A 12,057-nucleotide genomic window follows, 5' to 3' on the forward strand; every position below is an offset into this window, starting at 1 on the left:
ATAGTAAGTAATACACATGGGTCTTAGCCCCATTTAAGGCACTGTATGAAACCTATTGTTAGCGCATCCAACCTGCATGCATGTCATTTTATTACCCTTTGTGTGTGTACTGGTGTGGATGAATCTGGACATGTGAAGAAAAAAATATGGGAGCTGAAGAGGCCGGGTGAGTCTTTTTCCCTTGGGGATGCAGAATAAACTGTGTTTTGTGCAACCAGTCACATGAAATCAGGTGTGGAATTTTCCACTTTTGGTGTCATGGCACTCAAAAAGTCATATTTTGGAGCATTTCAGATTTCAGATCTTCAGATTAGGGATGCTCAACCTGAATACAACAAAATGAGATATAAAGATGTTTAGTACATTTTATGGTCAGAAAAACATAATGAGCAACTTACATTTGGTGATGCACACTTGGATTAGGTTAATGATTAAGGCCCTTTGCTTCTGGAAGTCTCCCTGTCTGTCTAGTTCTTGACTGAATATCTGTTTATATGTTCTCATAATTGTGCTAATATTTAACACAAAACAAGGCATTTCAGTGTAGCCTTTCCAGTGCAGGTGTTTTGAATTGCATGTGTTTGGGGAAGGGGGTTGATGAAGCTATTTAAAGCTAGGTACATTAAAATGCCCTTGTCTGGGCTGGGTGTGGTGGCTCACACCTGTAATCCTAGCAGTTTGGGAGGCTGAAGTGGGTGGATCACCTGAGATTAGGAATTCAAGACCAGCCTGGCCAACATGGTGAAACCCTGTCTCTACTAAAAATACAAAAATTATCTGGGCATGGTGGCAGGCATCTGTAATCCCAGCTACTCAGGAGACTGGTGCAGGAGAATTGCTTGAATCCAGGACAGGAGGTGGAGGTTGCAGTGGGCCGAGATCATGCCATTGCACCCCAGCCTGGGAGACAACAGCTAAACTCCATCTCAAAAAAAAAAAAAATGCCCTTGTCTAAATGTAAAAATGTTTTCAAAAGTGTCATGTATTGCTGGGTCCATCCTGCAGATTCTGGCTGAGCGATGGGTGAAAGAAGTATACAGACACAGGTATTTTGCCTGAAAGCATGGCTAGGGGATTACATGGCTTAGCACCACGAACAAGAGTGCAGCCCTGATAAGCCAGAGAGGTTTGTATTTATTCAGTACAGATTTAATGACAAAGGCCTGGAGCAAACACAATTTGGGGGTAATTAACATTGTCGACCCCCCAAGTAGAAAGCAGTCCTACACATGAATGATCAAAGGTTGATTTCCAGAGATGAAAGTAAATGAATTCATCTACATAAATTATTTTACATTCCCTTGTTATCTACCATTTGCACTCTGCTTCATGGTGAGAGAATTAGCTGCCTTCAGCTTTTATTCTCTCCCAAAACTTTGCAAAACCTCTTGGCCTTCCAAGAAGGTTTGCGTCTTTCTCTATAATTTTCCCCACCACCCTGACCTATCTCCTACAATGTATTATTATTATTATGTCCACAATTCTTATTTTGATTTGTATGGAAATTTTTGTTTTTGTTGTTGATTTCTGCAGTGCTAATTTTTGTGAGCCTGTTTTATTTAAAATATTTCCATTAGAAGGAGGATTTGCATCATGGTGGATGGGAGGCAGGACTAGCTTGCAGCTCCAGACAGAGAAGTGTGCAGAGACTCACATGGTGAATTTTAGCTCCAGATTGACTGCAAGAACAAACCAGAAATCCTGAAAGGACCCACATACCCTCTGAAGAAAGCAGACTACTCCTGCAGGACCTGGGAGACACCCCAAAAACTGTGAGTGTCCCAACTGTGGAAGTGGGAAAGGGAAACCCTTCTCTCCTGAACATATACCACCATTGGAGAAGCTGAAGTTCTGCTTATGGGAGAAATTTCTGATCTTATCTGGAGCTGAGTCAATTTGGAGAGCAGAGCAAAATACAGAGGTAAAGGAGGCAGCAGAAAGGCCCTGGGAGCTCGCCGGGTCCCCTAGAAGGCCATTTTTGCCTGGCACCACAGAGATCATCCAGACGGTGGCCAGAGGAACTTTGTAACAATTCAAAGGGGGTTTGAAACCTGGCTAGATCTTGGGGGAGGGTGCAAATTCAGTGTGCAGACCCCACAGGCAGGGGTAGAACCATGCCCTTTTCATTTGCAGCTGGGAGGTGGGTAGCCTGAGGCAGATTTTCAAGCCCGTCTCCCACTCCACCAGGAAATGGACTCAAAGTTGTTGAGGGAGCATGGTGGGAGTGAGACCAGCCCTTTGGTTTGCATGGGAGCTGGGTGAGGCCTGTGACTGCCAGGTTTCTCCCACCTCCCTGGCAACCTGCACGACTCAGCAAAGGTGGCTATAATCCTCGTAGGTACATGACTCCAGTGACCTGGGATTCTCACCCCCATCCCTGACAGCAGTGGTAGCAACACCGGCCCAAGTAGATTATGAGCTCAGACACGCCTAGCCCTGCCCCCACATAGATAGTCTTTCCCTACCCACCCTGGGAGCTAAAGACAAAGGCACATACAAGATCCCTGCCCACCCCGGTTCCTCCTCATACTAACACAGCTGATGCTCTCTGGAAAGCACCAACTCCTGGCAGAAGGCCAACCAGCACAAAAATAGAGCATTAAATCACCAAGGCTAAGAACCCTGAGGGAGTCCATTGCACTCCCCTGCCTGCCACCTCCACTAGAACAGGCACTGGTATCCATGGCTGAGAGACCGATAGACAGTTCACGTCACAGGACTCTGTGCAGACAACCCCCAGTACCAGCCCGGAGCCTGGTAGGCTCACTGGGTGGCTAGACCCAGAAGACAGATAACAATCACCACAGTTTGGTGCACAGGAAGCCACATCCATAGGAAAAAGGGGCGAGTACTACATCAAGGGAACAACCTGTGGGACAAAAGAATCTGAACAACAGCCTTCAGCCCTAGACCTTCCCTCTGACAGAGCCTACCCATGTGAGAAGGAACCAGAAAACCTATCCTGGTAATATGACAAAACAAGGCTCTTCAACACCCATCCCACAAAATCACACTAGTTCACCAGCAGTGGACCCAAACCGAGAAGAAATCCCTGATTTACCTGAAAAATAGTTCAGGAGGTTAGTTATTAAGGTAATGAGGGAGGGACCAGAGAAAGGCAAAGTCCAATGCAAGGAAATCCAAAAAATGATACAAGAGGTGAAGGGAGAAATATTCAAGGAAATAGACAGCTTAAAGAAAAAACAAAAATTAAAGAAACTTTAGACACACTTTTAAAAATGTGAAATGCTCTGGAAAGTCTCAGCAATAGAAATTAAGAAGTAGAAAAAGGAAATTCAGAGCTCTAAGGCAAGGTCTTCGAATTAACCCAATTCAACAAAGACAAAGAATAAGAAAATATGAACAAAGTCTCCAAGAAGTCTGGGATTATGTTAAATGACCAAACCTAAGAATAATTGGTGTTCCTGAAGAAGAAGAGAATTCTAAAAGCTTGGAAAACATGTTGAGGGAATAATTAAGGAAAACTTCTGTGGCGTTGCTAGAGAAAGGAAATTCATCACAAAAAGATCTTCACCAAGGCACATTTTCATCAGGTTATCTAAAGTTAAGACAAAGCAAAGAATCTTTAGAGATATGAGACTGAAGCATCAGGTAACCTATAAAGAAAAACCTGTCAGATTAACCACAGATTTCTTAGCAGAAACCCCACAGGCTGGAAGGGATTGGGGCCCTATCTTCAGCCTCCTCAAACAAAATAATTATCAGCCAAGAATTTTGTATTTAGTAAAACTAAGCATCACATATGAAGCAAAGACAGTCTTTTTCAGACAAATGCTGAGAGAATTTGCCATTACCGAGCCACCACTACAGGATCTGCTAAAAGGAGCTCTAAATCTTGAAACAAATCCCCAAAACACAACAAAACAGAACCTCTTTAAAGCATAAATCACACAGGACCTATAAAACAAAAATACAAGTTAAAAAGCAAAAACAAAAAACAAAAAGTCAAGGTATACAGGCAACAAAGAGCGTGATGAATGTAATGATGTCTCACATTTCAATACCAACATTGAATGTAAATGGCCTACATGCTCCTCTTCAAAGATACAGAACTCCAGAATGGAAAAGAACTCACCAACCAACTATCTGCTGTCTTCAGGAGACTCACCAACATGTAAGGACTCACATAAACTTAAAGTAAAGGGGTGGAAAAAGGTATTTCATGCAAATAGACACTAAAAGCAAGCAGTGGAAGCTATTCTTATAGCAGACAAAACAAACTTTAAAGCAACAGGAGTTAAAAGAGACAAAGAGGGACATTATATAACGGTAAAAGATCTCGTCCAACAGGAAAATATCACAATCCTAAATACATATGCACCTAACACTGGAGCTCCCAAATTTATAAAATAATTACTAATAGACCTATGAAATGAGATAGATAGGAACACAATAATAGTGGGGAACTTCAATACTCCACTGACAGCACTAGGCAGGTCATTAAGTCATAGAGTCAACAAAGACACAATGTATTTAAACTATACCTTGTTACAAATGGACTTAACAGACATATACAGAAGATTTAATCCAACATTCCCAGAATACACATTCTATTCAACAGCACACGGAACTGTCTCCAAGACAGGCCATATGATAGGCCATAAAATGAGCCTCAATAAATTAAAAAAATTGAAATTATATTAAGCACTCTCTCAGACCACAGTGGAGTAAAACTGGAAATCAACTCCAAAAGGAACTTTCAAGACCATGCAAATACATGGAAATTAAATAACCTGCTCCTGAATGAGCACTGGGTCAAAAACGAAATCAAGATGTAAATGAAAAAATTTTTCTAACCGAAGAACAATAATGATACAACCTAACGAAACCTCTGGGATACAGCAAAGGTGGTGCCAAGAGGAAAGTTGATAGCCATAAACGCCTACATGAAAAAGACTGAGAGAGTACAAGCTGACATTCTAAGGTCACACCTCAAGGAAGTAGAGAAACAAGAACAAACCAAATTCAAACCCATCAGAAGAAAGGAAATAACCAAGATCACAGCAGAACTAAATGAAATTGAAACAAACAAACAACATACAAAAGATAAATGAAACAAAAAGCTGGTTCTTTGAAAAGATAAATAAAATAGACAGACCATTAGCAAGATTAACCATTAGCAAGAGAGAAAATCCAAATAATCTCACTGAGAAATGACACAGGAGACATTACAACTGACACCACTGAAATAAAAAAGTGAATTCAAGGCTATGAACACCTTTACTCACATAAACTATAAAACCTAGAAGAGATGGATAAACCCCTGGAAAAATACAACCCTCTTAGCATAAATCAGGAAGAATTAGAAACCCCAAACAGACCAATAACAAGCAGAAAGAATGAAAAGAATAAAATGAAAAGAATGAATAAAAACTACCAACAAAAAAAATTCCAGGACCAGATGGATTCACAGCAGGCTTCTGCCAGAAATTCAAAGAAGAACTGATATCAATCCTTTTGACGCTATTCCACAAGATATGGAAAGAAGGAACCCTCTCTAATTCATTGTATGAAGCCAGCCTCACCCTAATACCAAAACGAGGAAAAGACATAACCAAAAAAGAAAACTGAAGGCTGATATCCTTGATGAGCACAGATGCTGAAATCCTTAACAAAATACTAGCTAACCAAATCCAACAATATATCAAGAGGATAATCCACCATGATCAAATGGGTTTCATACCTGGGATGCAGGGATGGTTTAACATCAAGTCAACAAATGTGATACACCACATGAACAGAATTAAAAACAACAATCAGGTGATTATCTCAATAGATGCAGAAAAAGCATTTGACAAAATCCATATCCCTTTATGATTAAAACTCTCAGCAAAATTGGCATACAAGGTACATACCTTAAAGTAATAAAAGCCATCTATGACGAACCCACAGCCAACATAATACTGAATGGGGAAAAGTTGAAAGCATTCTCTCTGTTAACTGGAACAAGTCAAGGATGCCCACTCTCACCACTCCTCTTCAACATAGTACTGGAAGCCCTAGCCAGAGCAATCAGAAGAGAGAAAGAAATAAATGGCATCCGAATCAGTAAAGAGGAAGTCAAACTGTCACTGTTTGCTGATGATATGATTGTTTACCTTGAAAACCCTGAGGACTCCTCCAGAAAGCTCCTAGAACTGATAAAAAAAAAATTCAGCAGAGTTTGCAGATACAAGATCAATGTACACAAAGAGCTACAAATCAGTAGCTCTTCTATACACCAACAGTGACCAACCAGAGAATCAATCAAGAACTCAAACCCTTTTAGAATGGCTGCAAAAGTAAATAAAATAAAATACTTAGGAATATACCTAACCAGAGTCAAAAGACCTCTACAAGGAAAACTACAAAACACTGCTGAAAGAAATCGTAGGTGACATGAACAAATAGAAACACATCCTATGCTCATACGTGGGTAGAATCAATATTGTGAAAATGACCATACTGCCAAAAGCATTCTACAAATTCAATGCAATTCCCATCAAAATACCACCATCATTCTTCACAGAATCTGAAAAAAAATTCTAAAATTCATATAGAACCAAAAAAGAGTCCACATATACAAAGTAAGACTAAGCAAAAAGAACAAATCTGGAGGCATCACACTACCTGATTTCAAAATATACTATAAGGCCATAGTCACCAAAACAGCATGGTGCTGATATAAAAATAGACACATAGACCTGTGGAAACCACGGAATAGAGAACCCAGAAATAAACCCAAATACAGACAACCGATCTTCAATAAAGCAAACAAAAACATAAAGTGGGGAAAGGACACCCAACAAATAGTGCTGGGATAATTGGGTAGCCACATGTAGGAGAATGAAACTGTATCTTCATCTCTCACCTTATACAAAAATCAACTCAAGATGGATTAAGGACTCAAACCTAAGATCTGAAGCTATAAAAATCATAGAAGACAACATTGGAAAAACCCTTCTAGACATTGGCTTAGGCAAGAATTTCATAACCAAGAACCCAAAAGCAAATGCAATGAAAACAAAGATAAACAGCTGGGACCTAATTAAACTAAAGAGCTTTTGCACGGCAAAAGGAACAGTTGGCAGAGTAAACAGACAACCCACAGAGTGGGAGAAAATTCTTCACAATCTATACATCTGACAAAGCACTAACATCCAGAATCTACAATGAACTCAAACAAACCAGTAAGAATAAAACAAACAATTCCATCAAAAAGTGGGCTAAGGACGTGAAGAGATAATTCTCAAAAGAAGATATACAAACGGCCAACAAACATATGAAAAAATGCTCAACATCACTAATTATCAGGGGAATGCAGACCAAAATCACAGTGCGATACCACCTTACTCCAGCAAGAATGACCATAATCAAAAATTCAAAAAACAGTAGATGTTGGCATGGATGTAGTGAAAAGGAAACACTTCTACACCAATGGTGGGAATGTAAACTAGTACAGCCACTATGGAAAGCAGTGTGGAGATTCCTCGAAGAACTAAAAGTAGAACTACTATTTGATCCAGCAGTCCCACTACTGGGTATCTACCCAGAGGAAAAGAAGTCATACGAAAAACATACTTGTACATGCATGTTTATAGCAGCACAATTCACAATTGCAAAATCGTGGAACCAACCCAAGTACTCATCAATCAACAAGTGGATAAATAAATGTGAATATATATTTATATTTATGTATTATATATTTATATATAAATATGTTTATATTTATATATATTTATATACATATATCTATATATCGTATATATTTATATACATATATTTATATTTGTATATATTTTTATATATTTATATATAAATGTATATTTATATATTTATATATAAATGTATATTTATATATTTATATATAAATGTATATTTATATATTTATATATAAATGTATATTTATATATTTATATATAAATGTATATTTATATATATTTATATATAAATGTATATTTATATATAAATGTATATTTATATATATTTATATATAAATGTATATTTATATATAAATGTATATTTATATATATTTATATATAAATGTATATTTATACATATATTTATATAAAAATGTATATTTATATATATAAAAATGTATATTTATACATATATTTATATAAAAATGTATATTTATACATATATTTATATAAAAATGTATATTTATACATATATTTATATAAAAATGTATATTTATACATATATTTATATAAAAATGTATATTTATACATATATTTATATAAAAATGTATATTTATACATATATTTATATAAAAATGTATATTTATACATATATTTATATAAAAATGTATATTTATACATATATTTATATAAAATGTATATTTATACATATATTTATATATAAATGTATATTTATACATATATTTATATATAAATGTATATTTATACATATATTTATATATAAATGTATATTGATATATATAAATGTATATTATATATTTATATATAAATGTATATTACATATATTTATATATAAATGTATATTGATATATATAAATGCATATTATATATATTTATATATAAATGTATATTTATATATATAAATGCATATTTATATAAATGTATATTTATATATATTTATATATAAATGTATATTTATATATATTTATATATACATGCGTGCATATATATTTATATATAAATGTATATTTATATATAAATGTATATTTATATATTTATATATAAATGTATATTTATATATATAAATGTATATTTATATATATAAATGTATATTTATATATATAAATGTATATTTATATATTTATATATAAATGTATATTTATACATAAATGTATATTTATATATATTTATACATAAATGTATATTTATATATATTTATACATAAATGTATATTTATATATATTTATACATAAATGTATATTTATATATATTTATATATAAATGTATATTTATATATATTTATATATAAATGTATATTTATATATATTTATATATAAATGTATATTTATATATATTTATATATAAGTGTATATTTATATATATTTATATATAAGTGTATATTTATATATTTATATATAAGTGTATATTTATATATATTTATATATAAGTGTATATTTATATATTTATATATAAATGTATATTTATATATAAGTGTATATTTATATATTTATATATAAATGTATATTTATATATATTTATATATAAATGTATATTTATATATCAATGTTTATATATATTTATATATAAATGTATGTTTATATATATTTATATATAAATGTATATTTATATATAAATGTATATATATATTTATATATAAATGTATATTTATATATAAATGTATATGTATATTTTTATATAAATGTATATTTATATATATTTTTATATAAATGTATATATATTTTTATATAAATGTATATTTATATAAATGTATATTTATATATATTTATATATAAATGTATATTCATATATATTTATATATAAATGTATATTCATATATTTTATATATAAATGTATATTCATATATATTTATATATAAATGTATATTTATATATATTATATATAAATGTATATTTATATATTTTATATATAAATGTATATTTATATATTTTATATATAAATGTATATTTATATATTTTATATATAAATGTATATTTATATATTTTGTATATAAATGTATATTTATATATGTATATAAATGTATATTTATATATATATTTGTATATAAATGTATATTTATATATATTTGTATATAAATGTATATTTATATATATGTATATAAATGTATATTTATATATATATTTGTATATAAATGTATATTTATATATATATTTGTATATAAATGTATATTTATATATATATTTGTATATAAATGTATATTTATATGTATATTTGTATATAAATGTATATTTATATGTATATTTGTATATAAATGTATATATGTATATATATGATGGAATACTTTGCAGCCATGAAAAGGAATGAATTAACAGCATTTGCAGTGACCTGGATGAGATTGGAGACTATTATTCTAAGTGAAGTAATTCTAAGTGAAGTAATTCAGGGATGGAAAACCAAAGATCGTATGTTCTCACTCATATGTGGGATCTAAGCTATGAGGTTGCAAAGGCATAAGAATGATGCAATGGACTTTGGGGACTTGGGGGCAAGAGCGGGAGGGGAGTGAGGGATAAAAGACTACAAATATGGTAATGTGTATATGGCTTAGGTGAAGGGTGCAGCAAAATCTCAGAAATCACCACTAAAGAACTTATTCATGTAACCAAATATCACCTGTACCCCAATAACTTATGGAAAAAAATAAATAAAAATTTTAAAAAGTTAATGTCAAAAAATAAAAAAACTCTATTAAACACAATGTGTATATATATGTTTTATATTAAAAATCTGCTTTTGGATTTATTGTATAGTCTGGCTAAAAAATTTAGAGTCATGAGGAAACCAATATTCTCTCCTCATTACAATCTCCAATATACGCCAAATCAAACAAGATTTGCATAATTAACTGGAAAACTTATAAAAGAGGCATTAATCATTTAAACATTTTTTAAGAAGTAGAATCCATAAGGAGGAAAGTACTCAATCACAAGTACACAGTTCAACGACTATTTACAAAATGAACAGGCTCACATGTAGTGGCTTGAGTGGTGGCTTCAAAAAGAAAAGCCCATATCCTAATACCCAGAAACTATGTATGTGACCTTATTTGGAAAAGGGTTTTTGCAAATGTAATTAAGCAAAAGATTTTGAGACGTTATCATCCTGTATATCTGGGTGGTGGGCCTTAAATTCATAGCAACTTATAAAGGACAGAAAAGGGTAAGACAGAGACACAGAGACTATCTTGGAATTGTGCAACCACAAGCCAAGAAACAACAGAAACCAGGTGGAAGAGGCAAAAAAGGGTTTTTCCCCAGAGCCTTCACAGGGAGCACAGCCCCGTTGATACCTTGACTTCAGACTTCTGGCCTGCAGACCTGTGAAGAAAAAAAACAAAATGGTTGTCCTAATCAATCTAGTTTGGGATGATTTGTTACAGCAGTCTTAAGATATCAATATAACACATAGCCACCAAGGTCAAGAAGTAGACTGTTAATAACACTTAAGTATCCCCTCTTGTTCCAACCACATTCTTCTTCCTAAAACCACAGATAATTTGTGAATGCTTTTGAATTATATATGAATGAAGTCATGCAGTATTTTTTATGACTAGTTTCTTTTGCTCAATATTACATTTGTGAAATTTAGTAGTGTCACTGATGCCATTTGTATTTTCATTTTTGAATAATAATTTCATTTTACAAATGTATCACACTTTATTTGACTAACTGGCAATGGACTTTTTTTATTAGCTTTTGGTAGTTTTGTGTAATTCTATAATTTTTAGTAATTGTATTACAAATTCTTGGATACTTCTTCGGGATACATGTGCATATTTTTCTACTGAGTATAGAAATTATATTGCTGGGTCACATTCAAATTTAGTTTAGTTCCTGCTTCTATAATTCTCCCTAGAGCCAATTGTCCTATATATACCAATGTGGTTCCTCCCTTCCCACTTTCTACCTACCTACCATCGGAAAATCTGCTTGGACTAAAAGGAAAAATCTTCAGTATAGATTGTTACAGTACGGTGTTTTTCCTTTATTGTGAAGAGACGTATTTATTTGGTATGACTGCCTGAAGTGATCTAATTATACTATTGACAAATAAAACTTTGCAGTGCCCACTGCTTGCTTAACCTGCTACAACACCATTCTCAGAGATATTCCATAGGATCTAAATCTCATTTTTCACATTTGCCCCATGGTCTGCTTTCATCTCCAATCCCTCAAGATCCAGTCTCGAAGGTGAACTATTCCATGACTCCCTCCTGCCCTATCCAAGTTAGATGTTGTTTTAGCAGGTTTTTTGGATTGTTGTTTTTAAGTTTTTATTTAGCTTTTTATTATGTAGTGAGACCGGCCCTCAATATGGAGTCAACATGGTTGGAGTTGGCGGGGCCTGGTGGCTCCCGCCTGTAATCCCAGCACTTTGGGAGGCCGAGGCGGGCGGATCA

This window comes from Pongo abelii, chromosome 5 (assembly GCF_028885655.2).
Source record: "Pongo abelii isolate AG06213 chromosome 5, NHGRI_mPonAbe1-v2.0_pri, whole genome shotgun sequence".
NCBI lineage: Eukaryota > Metazoa > Chordata > Mammalia > Primates > Hominidae > Pongo > Pongo abelii.